This window comes from Silene latifolia, chromosome 9, assembly GCF_048544455.1.
Source record: "Silene latifolia isolate original U9 population chromosome 9, ASM4854445v1, whole genome shotgun sequence".
In the NCBI taxonomy this organism is placed as follows: domain Eukaryota; kingdom Viridiplantae; phylum Streptophyta; class Magnoliopsida; order Caryophyllales; family Caryophyllaceae; genus Silene; species Silene latifolia.
The window spans coordinates 12,889,162-12,907,540 of record NC_133534.1 but is presented as its reverse complement, the minus strand read 5'-3'; positions in this window follow the sequence as shown (position 1 = coordinate 12,907,540).

Genomic DNA, 18,379 nt, shown 5'->3' with positions numbered 1-18,379 from the left:
AGGACGAGGTTGTCGACTTGAAGTATTGAGAGGTTGGCAAGGCCAATCGTGCCTTCTTTGAGGAGTATGTTGATGGAGCTACCCCCGATGTGATGAGACCACCGAAGAGGAGGAGTTCCGGCCCCAAAAGTATGGTGGGCCGTGCATTGGCTCGTCTTGGGTCGAACATCGGGTCTTGTGCTAGACCGGAGGCCGTCGCCGTCTTAGATCCGTTGAGGATCCATTCTAAGGAGGAAATCCATGCTAGGCGGGCCAACAAGAAGAACAAGGGGAAGATGTACCCCGAAGGAAAAGGCAAGGGTAGAATGGAAGAGTGAAGACCTCCATTACCACTTTATTATTATGTTGTATTATTGTTGTAGGTTTGTATTATGTTGTACTAGCTAGTTGTTGTGTGTTTTGTGCTAGTTTTATTATGTGAGGTGTGTTAGTTGACACCTTAGCTTCGACAAGTTGTAGATTCGTCGTGCTTTATTTGTTGTAATTGTAATCCCTCCCATTATTAATTAAATAAGAGGATTGCTCGTGTCGAAAATCGTGAACGCTTGTTTCATCCATCCATTTTGTAAAGGCAAGTCGATTTGAATCGTCCTAAACAATTGCACTTGGGAAAGTGGTATTTTGTGGAAAGGGAGAAAGGCTCATTTTTGTATTTTGTGGGAAAGGGAATGGTTTTCCCTTTCTTCTTTTTTGATGGGGAATTTTTGTATGGGGATGATTGTATTTGATTGTGGGGATGGTTGTATCTTTCTTGTGTAAGAAAGGACTGCCTACGTATTCACCTGAAGAGGTGAAATCGAACCATGATCGTAGTTCAGGGTGTTTTGGGAATTTGATTTGGGTTTTGTGGTTGTATCCCTCAGGCATAAGAGGGACTGCCTACGTATTCACCTGAAGAGGTGAAATCAAACCATGCTCGTAGTTCAGGGGGTTGTTTTTGTAGTGCAAATGGACGTTGCCTTTGACGGATCAAAGGGCATTCGAAACGGGCAAGGTGCCGCAGCTTAGACTCGATAAAACATGCAATTTCAAATCAGAACATAGTGAGGAACTTGACTTGAAAAGGGTTGAGGTTGGTGCTAGTTGTAAAACTAGGCTAGGTTGTTGGTTGATAGGGTTCAAGGGTAGTACTTCTTGAGTTGGTCTAGGTTGGTCGGGTTTGTAAAATCCTCCCCATCTAGGTCACTCAGTCTCACTGCGCCCCCCGAAAGTATTTTTTTGACCAGGTATGGCCCGGCCCATTTGGGTTTGAATTTTCCCCTCGGATCGACGGGTAATGGTGCTCGAACTGACTTGAGGACCAAGTCGCCCTCCTGGATGTTTCTGGGTTTAACCTTCTTGTTGAATGCCCGTTGTATACGTCGTTGGTATAGCTGGACGTTGTGCAAGGCGTTGAGTCGTCGTTCGTCTAGAAGAGTGAGTTGTTCGTACCTTCGACGGGTCTATTCCGCCTCAGGGACTTGACTCTCCAGTAGGATGCGTAGAGATGGGACCTCTAACTCCACCGGTTGAACCGCCTCCATACCGTATGCTAGGTAGAAGGGTGTGGCACCTGTCGGTGTTCGAATGGAGGTTTTGGATCCCCAGAGTGCGAATGGGAGTTTGCTCGGCCAATCGCGGTAGTTGTCTTGCATTTTCTTGATAATGGTGACAAGAGTTTTGTTCGCTGCCTCCACCGCTCCGTTGGTTTGGGGACGGTAGGGGGATAATCGATGTCGTTTGATCTTGTATTTGTCCAGTAAGGCTTGAGTTTCCGCCCGGAAGTGAGAGCCTTGATCGCTGATGATTTCATGGGGTACCCCATATCGGCAGATGATGTTGTTTTGAATGAACTTGGCCACTTGTTTGGCGGTCAAGACTGCATATGACTGCGCCTCCACCCATTTGGTGAAGTAGTCGATGGCGACGAGGACGAAGCAATGCCCCTTGGTGCCTATCGGGTTGACTTTCCCGATGATGTTGATGCCCCAGGTTGAGAATGGCCAGGGTGACATCATGGTGTATAAAAGGGATGGTGGTATATGTTGTATATTGGCGAAGATTTGGCAATTGTGGCAATGTTTGACGTAGTTACGGCAATCGGCTTCCATGGTTGTCCAGTAGTAACCTAGCCGCATGATTTTCCGTGTAAGCATCATTGCACTCATGTGAGGGCCACATTCTCCGTCGTGGACCTCTATCATGGCATTGTGATGGTCAATGCAAAGGAGGAGAATTCCTTGGGGTGTTCTTTTGTAGAGTTGATTTTGGTTTATCACGAATTGTGATGCAAGTAAACGGATGGCTCTTTGTCCTCTTTGGTCAGAGTTAGGAGGGAATTCGTTTTTGGTTTTGTAATTGAGGATAGCTTGGTACCAAGGTTCATCATGGCTTTCCTCGTCGTCGATAATGGCACAAATGTGAGCTGGCTCGCTCCTTCTCTCGACACATAGGGGCATCGATGTCATGTCCTCAGGTATGTTGACGAGCGCGACAAGTTTTGCCAGGGCATCAGCAAATTGATTTTTCTCGCGCGGCAAGTGGAAGTAGTCGACTTGGTCGAAGAACTCGGCCTCTTGATTGATCTTTGCTCGGTAGGGAGCTAAGCTGTCAGATCGGATTTTCCATGATCCGGACACCTGATTGATGATAAGCGAGTAATCGCCGTGGACCCTCAGTCTCTTGATGCCAAGTGTGATGGCTGCTTGTAGGCCGATGAGACATGCTTCATATTCAGTGGCATTGTTGGTGACGGCTAAGTCCAGCTTGACCGAGATCGGAACGTGTTCTCCCTCTGGTGATATTAGAAGGATTCCTACCCCGAAGCCTCTCCGATTAGATGCACCATCAAAGTATAGGTCCCATGCGTCGGAGTCGGCACAGAGGATGTCCTCGTCAGGAAGTGACCATGTGTCGGTCGCTAGATCCTCGTTGACGGGATTTTCGGCTAAGAAATCGGCAATTGCTCTTCCCTTGATAACCTTGAGGGGTACAAACTTGAGATCGAATTCAGACAGCATGAGCGTCCACCTAGACAGCCTTCCGTTTAGTACGGGTTTTTCGAAGATGTATTTAACCGGGTCCATCTTGGAGTAGATGTGGACCGAGTAGCTGAGCATGTAATGCCGCAGCTTCTTTGTTGACCATACTAGGGCAAGGCATGTCTTTTCCAGTTGGGTATACCTCGTCTCGTACTCAATGAACTTTTTGCTGATGTAGTAGATGGCTCGCTCCTCGTTGCCAACTGTTTGTGCTAGCATTGCTCCCATGGTTGTGTGGGTTACAGTCAGGTATAGAGATAGAGGAATCCCCGGTTGAGGTGGCATGAGGACAGGAGGTTTGGATAGGATTTCCTTTATCCTATCGAACGCCTTTTGACAGTCGTCATCCCAAACGGTGTGATCGGAGGCACGAAGCTTCTTGAATATTGGTTCACAGATCATAGTGAGCTTAACAATGAACCGGCTGATGTATTGGAACTGACCGAGAAATCCCCGAATCTCCTTCCTTAGGCCGAGGCATCTGTTGAAGGGCTTTGATTTTGGTTGGATCAATCTCAATGTCTCTTTTGCTGACGACATGTCCCAAGAGTTTTCCGCAGGTGACCCCGAATGCACACTTCTGAGGATTTAGTCTCATGTTATATTTCCGCAGACGAGCGAAGAATTTTCGGAGGGCGCTGATGTGGCCGTCCCGTTCTTTTGATTTGACGATCATGTCATCGACATATACCTCTACCTCCTTGTGCATCATATCATGTAGGAGAGTGGTATCGGTTCTCTGATAGGTTGCTCCGGCGTTGATGAGGCCGAAAGGCATGACTGTGTAGCAATATGTACCCCCCTGCGTAGTGAACGCAGTCTTGTGCATATCTTCCTCAGCCATTTTAATCTGGTTGTACCCGGCATACCCGTCCATGAATGATAGGAGAGCATGTTCGGTAGTGTTGTCCACCAGAATGTCAACATGTGGCAAAGGGAAGTCGTCCTTTGGACTTGCCTTGTCCAGATCCCTGAAGTCGACGCAAACTCAAATTCGTCCGTCTTTCTTTGGTACCGGCACAATGTTGGCCACCCAATCCGAGTATTCAGATACTTTGATGAACCCGGCTTTGAACTGTTTGTCCACCTCTTCTTTGATTTTTAAGGCCCACTCAGGACGCATCCGGCGTAGCTTCATTTCACGAGTTTAGCCCCGGTTTGATGGGTATCCGGTGCTCTGCAAATTCTCTGTCAATCCCAAGCATGTCTCTGTAAGACCAGGCGAACACGTCCTTGTATTCGTGGAGGAGGTCAATGAACTGTTGTCTTTCCGAGGGGTCCAGGGTTGTCCCTATCCTAAGTTCTTGAGGTGTATTGTCGGTTCCTACGTTAATAGGTTCGGTTTCCTCAATGATGGGGGTTCTGGTTTCCCGTTTGTCAAGTTCTTTGGCTAAGTGAGGTGGGTAGTCACTCAAGTCAAGTTCCTCATAATCATTCAGAATCGCATTGCAGTTAAATTGAGACGAGTCATAAGCAAACTTAGCGTTCATTAAGTTGACACGAGCGAAAAGCTCGGAAAGGACAGACATCTCGTGGTCAGTCAGAGGCTACACAACAGAAGAAGTGGCCCCTGGAACAGGCTCCAGGTTGTCACCTTTCATGGGAGTGGGGGTGACCTTAGCCTCTGAATCAGCCATGATTTTGTGATAGAACAGTGGGAAGGGGACCTTGACTGGGACATCAGAAGTGTTAGGAGCTATGACAGACTCTGACTCCGACTCAGACTCAGACTCAGATCCTTCTTCACTTTCCTCCTTGAACATAGGGCCTTCTCCCGTTGTGATCTTGAGAATGCGGCCTTGGCGATCGGTCCATTTGATGGTCTTCCTCCAGCCCTGGGTGGCTTTCTCCGGGTCAGTATCGGAGATCAAGGCGGTTGGATCAAACTGATTGTCTTTCAGGGCGATGTTGATGATGTCCTTATAGTCGAGGTGCTTGATGTGATCTTCCCCGAAGAGGAGTGTGACAGCTTGTCCGTCAAGGCATGGTGACGGTTTGGATTCAGTTGATGCTGCTTCGATGTTGTCGGGGATAAAGTAGCAGTCTTGGAAGACTTCCACTCCCGGGTATCTAGCTCTGGCCACAGAGTCATAGATTGGCTCCGAAAAGCCGTGGTAGAGTTCAGACTCTCCCTCGGGGACAAAGTATCCGTTGAGAGTCAGGTGGTATGGACGGAGGATGACTCCGTGCTTCTTGCGTTTTCGGATTAGGAGGTTCATCTCCTGAATGTCTTCATTCGTAGGTTCGTACCCTAGCCCAAAGGGAATGTTGGGGACCTTAGCCTGTTTCAAGGAAGGCAATGGGTCCTTTAGTGGATTGAGCGGCAAACCTGGGAAATAACCCTGACGCATCATGATACGGTTGATCGTGAGGTTGGCGAACGGGTCACACTCAGAGGTTGCAGGTTCATCCGTTATGGCGTTTACAGCCTGGAAACCCCACATTTCGTTGTGGTCCTCCTCAATGGCTTGGGAGGCTACCCCTCTTCTCATAACTGCTTTGATTGGGGAAGCGGGGATCGTGATTGTTTTCCCGTTGAAGGGGACCCTGATATTTTGGTGGAGCGCCGAGGTGACCGTTTTGACGGCGTGAATCCAGGGACGTCCCAGGAGCATGTTGAAGGACGCGTCGATGTCGTCCACTTGAAAACTGGTTTGTCTTTCTAATGGCCCGGTTGCGACGGTCAAAGTGACTAGCCCAGCGACCTTGCGACGAGTGCCATCATAGGCGCGAACTCCTTGATTCGTTGGGATTAAATCAGATTCCTTGATACCCAGCCTGTGGGCAGTTTTGAGAGGAATGACATTCACGGCGGAACCGTCATCCATGAGGACCATTGGTATATTCTTTTGGAGGCATTTTACGGTGATATACAGGGCCAGGTTATGATTGGCTCCGAACGGAGGGATGTCCTCATCGGAGAAGACGTCCGGGTTACTCAGATTAGGGGCGTCTCTCGTCATGTGTGCCACTATTTCTTCTGGGGAAGAGGTGGAGGGCACGGTTAGTTTTCCCAAGGCCTGCAGCAAGGCCTGTCGATGCTCAAAAGACGTTGCGATCAGTTGCCAAATCGAGATTTCGGCTTTTGCTTCCTGGAGCTGTTTCAAGATTGAGTTCTCATGAGCCTTTGGTTGAGTGTCCGCTTCCGGGACGATTTGGTCATTCGTTGTTGGAACGACCGCTGGGTTGCTCGGATTCGGATAGGGACGTCCGGACCGGGTGAGCTGTCCGATTTCCTTCGTTCGCTTTTCCTTCCCCGGGATGACATATACATCCTCAACATCATCCCGCCATATGCCGTTAATTTCAGGGTCTCGAGGATACCTTGGAGGGGTATTCCTCGGTGGGTAGTTCTTGTGGGGAATGTTTTTGTGAGGGCGATTTTTGTGAGGGTAGTTATTTTGAGGGTAGTTATTTTGAGGGTGATTTTCGTGAGGTCTATGCCAGAATGGTCGCGGGAGCAATCCATCCTGGGGTGGGTAGTTTTGAATGCTTGGGGAATTCTCCCTCGGACGTGGTGCCGGGGGAGTGAAGATGAGTCGACGGTAGGCGTCGTCGAGTCGGGTGATTCTCTCAGAGAGGCTGGCAATGGCCTCCTCAACTTGCTGAAACATAGTGAGCATAGTGGCAGCACTGAACACAAACACTCCGTCTGAAGGATCCTTTTCCAGAACATTCACCTCGTCGTCAATTGGCAAGATGAGATGAGAGAAGTCTAGGGTCGGCTCATCGTCAGAGATGGCGTGAATTCCCAAAGGATTCATCTTGTTGTTTGGCTTAGTTGGTGGGGGTATAGGCAAATCTCCCTTCTCAATCATGTCTTAAATGAGGTGCTTGAGTTTGAAGCAATTTTCGGTATCATGCCCTTTCCCTCGATGATACTGGCAGTAGGCGTTGGGGTTCCAAAATCGGTGATACCCGTCGTTGTGAGTACCAAAGATAAAATTTATAATCTCCTATTAAGACTAACCTAGGCTAGTGGTAACAGGGTCGAACCACAAGGAGGCAGTTGTAAATTCTAGTTGATCTATATTCAGTCTAAGGTAGCAATTGTGGGGGTTGATTTGAGTTGGTCTAAGCTAACAGTAAATAAAGACAATAACTAAAAAGATGGATTAAACAGATAAAGAAGGGGGTACTAGGATGATCGGTTCATTATAGCTTCGGCGGCAGCAAACTAAGTCGGTCTGAATTAACACAGGTGAGGCAGGAAATAAAGAGGTCCTCTCGGTCCACTCTTAACAAATAGCATCTTTCGATCTTGCTATAGGTCCCTAATATCACTAATACTAACTTTCGTTCTGAAAAGTGACTAACGGTCTAAACTATACCTATCTTTCGATCTTAGCACAGTTTAGTCGATTTAATTGATGGTCTAACAACTTACCCTATCTTTCGATCTATTGGGTTAGTCAAAAAAAGGTATCTAACTGGTCGCATGCATTCGATTCGTTAAATACATAATTAAAATCAATTAAAACGAATTAAAGCTCACAAGGTCCGTCGATCGACCGGGTAAGGTGGTCGATCGACCAACACGCGGGTTCAGACCGTGTTCAATCTAATGCCGCCTATGCTACAACTCGCCTACATCCTAGCACAAATAACTTAGCTACTCATGGCAATGATGAAAACTATAACGACATTAAAGATTAAGACTAAGGAATTCATGCTTGAATTGACGATATAAAGAAATTGCATAAGATGATAATTATGGCTTTCGGGATACTAACTAGCAAACCTAATTCTACGAAGGCAATAAAGATGAACTGAAAATAAAAGTAAATTGAAATAGGGCAGAGTAATACCAGGATTTTAGAGGAACGATTAAGAACAAGAACAAAATTCCGATGCTCACAATATTCCAACCCCTAATTAATAAACTCAAACTAAAGCTAATTTCTGATAATAAAGCTTGAATAAAAACTCCGATCCTAAACTGAAAGTTTGTGTTACGTTATATAGCAAATAAGCGTAACAATTATTCCAAAACCTAAACTTCACGGGCTTCAAGATCCACGGTCTTTTAATTCACGTCTGGAATAACAATTTGGTCGATCGACTGACAGGACTGGTCGATCGACTGCTTGGCAGTGAACAGTAGCTTCTGGAACCCGAACATTGGTCGATCGACTTAAGGTGATGGTCGATCGACCGGATGAGCTGCTACTTGACTCTTATAAACTCGTGGCTTTGTCTTTTGGGCCTTGAAATGCGCACCAAGCTCGTTCCTCAAGCAAATACTTCTCGTCATATGCAATGCAGGATACTCGGGGACGGATTTAGCTTGATTTCCGCTGGATTCTTCACATTTCTGCAATTATGTACAAAATACGGAAGTAGACGGAAATATGGAGAAATGCAGCATAAACTACATGAATGAGCTCTGAAATGCGTGTAAAAACGGGATGTAAAACATCATATAAAAGACACGCATCAAACTTCCCCAAACCGAACCCTTGCTTGTCCCCAAGCAAGAACTAGACTCGATCTAATGACCTAATGGAACGAGTTCAATCTCAGAGCGAAATGTAAACTGTTAAGCCTAAACCGAATTTAATGCACAACCAATAATCAACTAGCAAATGAATCATGCAAACGAGTTATGAAGCCGTTAAAAACATGCTGAACTGCCAACTGTAGAGACTCATCAAATTGGACTCTCACGGGTCGCTCAAATCACTCAATAAGTACAGGTGAATATATGTAAGATAGAAAGAATTAAATTTGTAGTGACTCTCACCTAACTACGACCTATGAAAACATGCCAGCAATAGAATATGAAAATGATCTCTATAACCGTACATATGCACTCCAACCAACAAAGGACCATGTCACATGCCGAGGTATATATGGGATATGTGAGGTATGGGTAAGAAGAGGCAAAACATTTTATGGTGAAGTGGAGGTACAGGTGATCAAGCTAGTACCAAAACGGAACCAAGTGGCAACATCCAACTTCTTGCTCATAACCAAACGAAACGGTGCTATAATAAGCACAAATCTCACAGTCTCCAAAATACTAAATCTGTAAACTCCCCATAAAATATAAATGGAACATGGGAGCAAAAATCGCCAAAAGATACAGATTAAATTATGCGAATTGATCTTTTCTTTTCTCTTTCTTTCGAACTTCAGTCGATCGACTATATTGGGCAGTCGATCGACTGATATGAACAGTACAGAACTCTTTTTTTTTCCTTCTTTTTTGAATCATTTTTCATTTTTTTTTCTTTTTCATTTTTTCTATTCTTTTTCTTTTGTTTCCTTCCTCCTTTTCTTTCATTTCCCAATCATCATCTCAACAGAGCATATGCCACCAAAAACGAGTAACAATCCCAAAAACTAAACTACTAGCTTGACAAAGGACAGGCTAAATGTAGGATGTAGTAAATGGGACAAAAAGGGATATTTTTGGCAGTGTGGAGCTTATGGGCAAAATGAATAAGGGGAAACCTCTACCACGTGTGTCAACAAACCGCTAACCGAATGCATACAGGTATTAAGTAGATCAAGTTCATATTTATGCAAATTAAGGAAACATGTCTCATAAGGAGTACTACTCACAATCCTAAATGAACTGGTCATAGATGTCACCAGTTATAGGCTCTAAGTGTCAGAAAGTATAAGTAGTTTGCCAATTATCTAAGTCAAGTCTCAAGTTCAGCAAAATAATTAACGAAAACTCGTAGATATGCATAAATGATTCTACTAATAACATGTTGATCTAGCAAGGCTCAGGCAAAACAGGTGCAAGTGCAAAATCATCATGGAAATACTACCGTTCCGACTCGACCTATATGCTAAATAATCGTGCATTTTATGGGAATTTTTGAATTTTTTTTTTTTTCAATTTTTTTTGATTTTTTGATGTATATGAATAAGTAAACAACAATGCAAGACAAAATGTAAATGTGAATGCAAGCAGATGATATGCGACACAAAACCCTTCCCCAAACCAAATCGCACAATGTCCCCATTGTGCAAAATCATATAGTGAAGAAAAGAGAAATGGGAATTTGCGAGAAAGGAAATAAATATGACATGTAGTAAAGAAATCAGGAACTCACAAGACTTTAAGCGTAAAGGAAACCTCCCCAAACCAGCGTGAGCTAGGAGGTTTCAATAGCCAGCAGTGCTATCAATAAGTGCCTGAAAGACAGACAAAAACCACGCATAAAACCGAGAAAGGCAATAATGAAGCGGTTAAATTGTGTACAAATCAGAAGAAATAAATAAAACGATGGAAGATAAAGGGAGTAGAAAACTCCCTCAAGTCCGCAAATCGACCAAACACAGCAGGGGAGAGGTCGTGATCAGGTACAGCAGTGTCCACGGTCGATCGACCTATATGGGCAGTCGATCGACTAGATGAACAGGAACAGAAGCTCTGGAAAGCGCAACTCAGTCGATCGACCATGATGGCCAGTCGATCGACTGAAAGTACTGCTGTGCTCCTTATTTCTTCGTATTTACTCAATGATTTGAGCGTGCAAGCTCTAAATACCTGCAAGTACACAATAATACGCGCCCAAAAATTGCGCAAAACCCAAAATACAGTCTAAAGTGCATAAAAATCCTAAACAAAAAAAATAAAATGCGAAGTTTTCGCGCACACAAAAGCAAGAAAAATTGTTCGAAAGCAATAAAATGAAGTTTATAACGAACTCGATCAACTAATAGTTGATCAAGAAGGACCACGGTATGGCCCACTTCGTCGGCTTCTGGCTACTAGAGGTAGCCTCAATGGTGCTCATCTTATCAGTTGCACCCTTCTCGGCTTCAACAGTCGGAGAGCTCAACTGATCAACTTCGTCATCTCCCCAATCAAGGACATCCTTGGAATCGTCAGACTCCAAATCAGACCATCTCACCTTGGCTGGCTTATCCTCCACTTCCTCATCGGTTCCATAGCTCAGGCAACCAAGACCTCCTCTTTGAATGATAGGCTTTGTCGCAGCTAGAGTGACATGCAGCTCATCCTTCCCCAAACCAGCTCCTGCAATGTCTAAAACAACAGATTCTTCCTCCTTTCTGCTCCCAATCTGGGGCGGAAGGGTTAGCACAGGAGTAGTAATAGAGACAGGCAATTCAGGAAGCTTAAAGTACGATTTCTTTTCAGAAACCGTGTTACAAGTAACAGGCCACATGGGATCCTTCTTTTTAGCAAGCAGTTGGGCAAAAATGATAGAGTGTTTCCCAACTTTGAAGGTCAAAGTTCCGAGCCTACGTCAATAATCGCACGCACCAAGCGCGTGCGAAAACGGCCTTCCTAGGATGATCGGTATATGGGCATCCTCAGGCATGTCAAGGACAACAAAGTCAACAGGGAAGAAAAACTTCCCTATTTGGACGGGTATGTCCTCTAGGACTCCTATAGGCTCGACCGCAGATCGGTCGGCCATCTGAACTGTCATATCTGTGATAGCAAACCGGGTCAACTTAAGCTTCCTAGCTAAACTCAAAGGCATGACGCTTATGCTAGCCCCTAAGTCACACAATGCCTTCTCAATTGAGAAGGTACCTATGTTGCAAGGAACAGAAAAACTGCCCGGGTCTTCTAACTTAAGGGGTGTAGTGTGAGACAGATAAGAGAAAGACTCCTTAGTAAGTGCGACAGTGTGCACTGTTTCAAGTGACCGCTTTTTGGACAAAAGTTGTTTCATAAATTTAGTATAAGCGGGCACTTGGTTAACTAACTCAAGGAAAGGAACCTGTACATTCAGACTACGGATAACTTTTTCAAATTTGCTGAAAGATACCTGTTTCTTGGTCGGCACTAGCCTCTCCGGGTAAGGGGCTGTGAGAAGTACCTTGGCTCTCTCCTCCAAGGCACGCGCACCGGCATCCTTGGACTTAGGCTGGAAGTCCGTCACCTTCTCTTTGTTGAAGCTAGACCCCTCCTTAGACCGTGTCAAATGAGAACCATTAACCGTCATTGGGTCGAACTTCGGGACCGGGACTGACCCATGAGCACTCGGGTCTGGTCCTAACACCTTCGGGACTGTAGTACCCCGAAACAAGTGGTCTCGCAGATTATTTGGCATTAAAGGACGAAATTCCTCAGCATCAGCAACGATCTCAGTCGATCGACTACTGTCCTCAGTCGATCGACTGAGATGTACAGTTCCAGAATGTAGATACCCGTATCCGTCGATATTGGAATTTATAGAGAACCCGACAAACACCCGATGATGATAGGACACATGTATTCTTTAGTTGTCATTGTCATTATTTGGAACTCGTTTTACGAGGTAGAATGGGCGTCGTCGATGAAGTATTTTATTAATTTAAATGATATTTAAATTAATGTTTTTTTAAGTGAGTTTATTTTATTAATTTAAATGATATTTAAATTAAAGCTTTTTTTTAAGTGATTTCAATTTAATTTGATTTATTTTGAATTTATTTTTCCCAAGTTTATTTTATTGAAAATAAAATAAATATTCGATTTGAAAAATCATTTTATGAATATATTTGATTTGAAAGGTCATTTATTTTAATGGTTTAATTGATTTGAAAAATCGATTTTAAAAGCGAGAAAAACTCGTTTCAACCATGTGTTTTTGAGCTCGATTTTAGCTCGGTTTTTGAGCCCGTTTCTTTTGCGAATTGGCACGAATCTCGATTACACTGACCCACCTAAGCCAATACCCATCCACCCTTGTTCGAACCCCCCAACCTCGGCCCAAATTCTCGTCCCAAACAGCCCGCAACAACCAATGCAGCCCCCTGTTTTGGCAGCTCAAATCCCGAGCCCAAACCCGCTCCAAACACCACCAAAACCCGTACCCATTAACCCTAACCCATACCCTAGTATCCTACCCATATTATCCTAGCTTAATCACCAAGAAAACCCCTCTCAAACCCTCCCGAAAACCGATGGACAGCAGCCATACGGGATGAAGCCCGATTGCCTCTCCCTCTCTTTTAACCTACTTTAACTCCTTATAAATACCACCCCTGAAGGAAATGTAGATCTTTATACACTTTAACATACTCTTATATGTCTAAATTAATTTGTCATAAAATTAAAACGGATCTTATGCATGCAAACAATAATATAAATAGAGGAGAAATCATGTCCTTACATTCAATATTTCGGCTATTAGGGCACAAGAGAGATCTCCTTTCTCTTCTTGTTCTTGAGCTTTTCCAATGGAAGAACAAAGATCTAAGTGTAAGATCTCTCCCTATGTATTATACCCAAGGCTTCCTCTTAATTAAATTAATATTACAAATACTAGTGTGATATTAATTTTTAGAAAAATTGAACCAAAAATATTTGGTTTTGAGCTCTCAAAACCGGTTGAGAGAATAGGAGAGGAAGAGTGATTAATTTTTGTCATACTAAAAATAATTTATGATGAGAATGAATAATAATTTTTCCACACACTACTCCATATAGTGCATAATAGAAAAATAAGAAAAAGAACCCTTGTTCTTTCCAAGGGAGAACCGGGTAGGGTGAGGGAAAATGGCCTATGCATGGCCTTTGTGCTCTTACACAAAAGGCATTAGGTATGCAAGCCTATATATGAGTAATCATCATTATGTTTCCCATTAATTTAAACAAACACAATATTTGTTCAAATATCCTCCCAATTTCGGCACATATGTTAATATGGAATCCATATTATTTTTGTCAAATGTCAACATGTCACATGTCATGTGTGACATAAATTTGTTATGTAATTTTTAACATATTAAAAATCAACGTATTAATAAAAATACGTCACATAAAAAAAACGACTTAGTAATTTCATAATTACTTGTGCCAAAATATTTTACCGTTTATAAATCGCATTTATAATAATTCATTCAAATCCAATTGTTTCTTTAAACAATAATTTCATCCGAGTAATGATACAATTCGATTACTCAGACCGTATCTCATTTAATCACATTTCAATTTGATACGTAAATTTTACTTCCAAAATCGTCCGTCAATTTTTCAAGTAATTCAATTAACTCGTAACATTATACGATTAATTAAATAATCAATTAAGTGTATTGCCCTTTAGGTATGACCTAGGGGTCAACTCGATCACCACCGTCACACGACAAAGAATGTCAAACTCTAGTCACCAATCATTACCGATATATGTTGACCGGTTGACAGTAACAAAATTACTTCCCAATTGTGTTCTTTAAAATGAGATTTAATAATGATATTTAAATCATGTGATCGCACTATTGTTGAGGACACATTTCCCAACAATCTCCCACTTGTCCTCGACAAGTGTGCGTCACCAATTCTCTTGTCCTATTACTATCTCCCACTCAATGCAAGGTGTCTTTCAGGTCGTACTTGCAAGTGATCATATCGAGAGTGGTTTCCTCGATCCGGAGAATAACGATTGACCGGATTTATCCACTCGGATACCTTCCGAGCGTGGCCACGTATTTCCGATTCATTACTCCTCGAGTGGCCCTGAGATATTGTTTTAACCCTGACAAAGGGATGGACAATTCCTATCGCACTCATTCCCTTCGACTAGCCACAGCCATCATAACCCAAAATATGCCCATTTGACCCCATTTACGAAGGTCGTAGTAACACAAATCAAAGTTAATCTGAAACTGAGCCATCTTAGGTGAATAGTCTTTAGTCAAAAGAATTGACTTATTAGAATACTATAGCAGCTCTCGCCACGACCAGGCTATATAAATTTGCCAGAACTCTATAAGCGGTCATTAGGCCCGACAAAAAGTTCCTAACAGTCTGCCTATGTGATCGACTAGTCATCTCACATGACTCTATGGCATTTGAACTTGCCATCAATCGCATCACACTCTAGTCACTTCGAGACGTCACCTCATATAAGTGACTATGGGCGAATACAATGTTAATCCGTGTTCACTTTAACGGGGTTCAATTGTCTCCACAACCCGTTTGGATGTAACAAAGTATAATAAAAGAGTTTTAAAGTAAAACTCGAACGACAAATGCGATTATCACATATGAATAGTCAATACCTGATTACTATTTCATATTCTATAATCTAATTTGATCTTGTACGTAGTTGTCCATTTCAATTCAATTGAAATGACATGACTCATCATGTTTAGCCTTTGAGAAGGCTTTGGTTAGTAGGTTTTATCAACTTCTTGTACCTTACTCAACCTTACTACATACTCGTTTTCCTTTGTAATGTATACATTTGCATTACAAAACTTTCTGAGTACGTGTCGAGATCCAATCAAGACACAGGCCTTCTAGCCTAAGAATAGCTCCCACTGTTTTCACAGTGTGCGGGACTCATCCTTCTTGCACATCTCATGATCGCAAGTGTACTCAATTTCCGTTATAAATATCTCTCATTGTTCTTTATTGCCTAGAACGATTCTAGAAAATCTACTTCTTAATTAACATTGCCACAATGGTATCTTAACCATCCTAATGTGTTTTGATTATGGTTTTGTCGGAAACCATGCGCAATCTCAATTGTCAATTGTCACTTGTGTAACACCCTTACACAAAATTGCATCATAAACACTTTGCATCATAGCCTTAATGCTTCTGTAAGCACTAAAGGGTAATCTTTATAGCTTACTTGGTAAAGATTACTTAAATTCGATTTTGAAAACAATTCATCATACTCAAAGCATATGAAGTGTTATACATCATTTCTTTTTAATTGATTCGGCAGCGGAAGCAAATGAAATCAATCAAATATGTTCAATTTATTTGAACTAGTCATGAATCTTATCAGCATAAGACTTCTTACTGACGCTAATATCATGTGGATTTATCTTCATAAATCCGGATATTCAAGATGTATTATAATACTCCAAAAGTCTTAAATCATTCTCAATGATCAATATGTCATCCACATATCGGACTAATTAAAAATTCCGTAACTCCCACTAAACTCCATGTATAAACACAACTTCTCGACTTATCGAGAAATGTTTTATCACATGATCAAAATGTTGATTCCAACTCATTGATGTCCTACTTAAGAACCTCTCTTAAGTTACACATTATCTTAGGATTGCAAGAATCTACAAAACTCATGACATGTATTGAATACATTTCTTCTTTTGAAGAAGTGGGTTTTAGATTCACTTGCTTCGTATTTCATAACCTCATGATGAAACACAATCCCTAAGAAGATCCAAGTAGACTTAAGCATTTCAATTAGTGCAAAACCCTTTGCAACCAATCTTGCTTTGAAATATCTCTTTATTAGTGCAAAACCCTTTGCAACTAATCAAGCCTTTTTATTTCGGATTATCATGACTCTAAGCCTTATATTGAGTTGTGACTTAAACACTCTTATGTAAGTCATATGTTCATTACTTTCTAGGAGTAATCAACTTGAATCAAACAATTTCTTTTGTAAGTTATAAGCTCTTTACTTTCTTAAAAGTAGCATGAATTCATCATTTTTAACAAGTGACGAATTTAACCTCCTAGGTTTTGAAGAAACAATGTGCTACACAAAACGTCTCATGTAGCCAAGAAAGACCAGCTTCTTGCGACATAACATTCTTTGTGGCTCTTGAATAATTTCTCCCACTCTGTCTTCTAGAAATAAACTTGTATTTTAGAAAGACAGTTTCATGAGCCGCAAACCCGTCGTGCTCGTGATAATTGCAAGAGAAAAATGAGCATTTGTTTCTTGTAAAAACTTACAAACATGGTACATTACCATTTCATGTCTCATATGATTTGATTTAGTGGAAAAATAATTTAGACAAAATGATAAAATCCCCAAAAGAATCAAGTAACTCAAAGTAACTTGATTGAAGTCCAAACCTTATCGAATAGCGTTTGAATTCTTATCCAATCATACATTATCCCATAATGCGTGCTAAGAGAGATTAACTTGTGATACTATATCACTTTTGCTTTGGCTTATATCAAAGTCTTCACTTTGATAATCCCATCACGACTAAATCATGATTTCTTTAACTCTTTAAACTTCTTTAAAGATTTTCTATTTACCTTATTAAGTTAACACATTAGCGTCAACTTAAATCGTTGGTAAAAGAGAATGATCAACCTATTATGGATCAATGATTTACAACCTCGATCTCCTTTTCAACCAAAAAGCATGAGACATCTTGCCTTGAATACAAGATACGCATATACCATTAACAATCTAATGGTTTCAAGAGTACTCGATGACTCTTTGCGTTCATCATTCCAAAATTTAAGGTTTAATCTTGGGTTACCAATTTGAATCTTACATTATCTACATGATATATCATTCTAGTTTGGTTTAGAATATAATCACCTTGATAATGGGCTAGCCATATATCAAATCGTGGTGTATAGGGTCACAAAAGTGAAAACCTCTTTTGTATCTTAACAAGTTTATATTCTTATTTAGAGTTTATGTACTTAATATTCACAATTAAGTACAACTCCAAACCCGAAAACTAGATTTGAGTACACAATTACTCTATCTCTCGTCATTATTGATGCTAGTCGTCATATTCTAATCATTCTATGTATCAAGTACAACGATGTAAACCACCACCGGTTTTCTAATATTGACGAAGTAGTACTAGCAAAAATTATGTTTAATTAAATAAACATTTAAAGAAGAAGGTCCCATTAGATGTCCCACAACTAACTTGTTGATTCTTCAATAATTTGGGGTAGTTTCCTTTCTCGTGTCCAACATTTAAGACAATGAAAACTTTATCGGTCGGGATTGATAGGTTTAGTATCGTCATTCTCAACAACTTTACCTTTAACATTACCTTGTATCAATTCCATTATAATCTTTACTTCTTGAACCTCGTCCTTATCTTAACGGTTTAAGAGAATGCTCCCACTCATTTCAATGAGTCTTTGCTTTGAGAAGCAAAATTGAATTTATGAAGATTACTCTTCATTTGTTCGTTTTAGTCTTAAAACTTTCATTGAAGTGGTTGCGTTATTTTGGTCAATTACGAATTCTGACAAAACTAATTACCAAAATAATTTATCGCTTCAAAGTACTTAATTCACTTAAGTATATGAAAAACAATCCATTGTAAGTAGAAGTGTTAGTCAAGAATCAAAAACCTGTTTGATAATGATTAACTTTAATCTATACTCTTTGCAAGAGATCCTTAGCAATGGTTAATTAGAGGTCTTTAGAAGGAAAAATTCAAATTTTGTCTTTAGTTACGATGTTTTAATGGAGATTTGAATCAAAAATCAAAATGATATCGTATATGAATTGTGGTAAAGAAATAGAACAATATGATAACGGAATAGTGAAAACAAAACATTCATCGTTATATTAATACTTGTAAACAAGTATAGCATTTACATAGTGACCTCTACCCAACTATGATAAATGATTCCAAGACCCAAATTCATATTAACTTGGGCACGGTGTGGCCGATGAAACCCT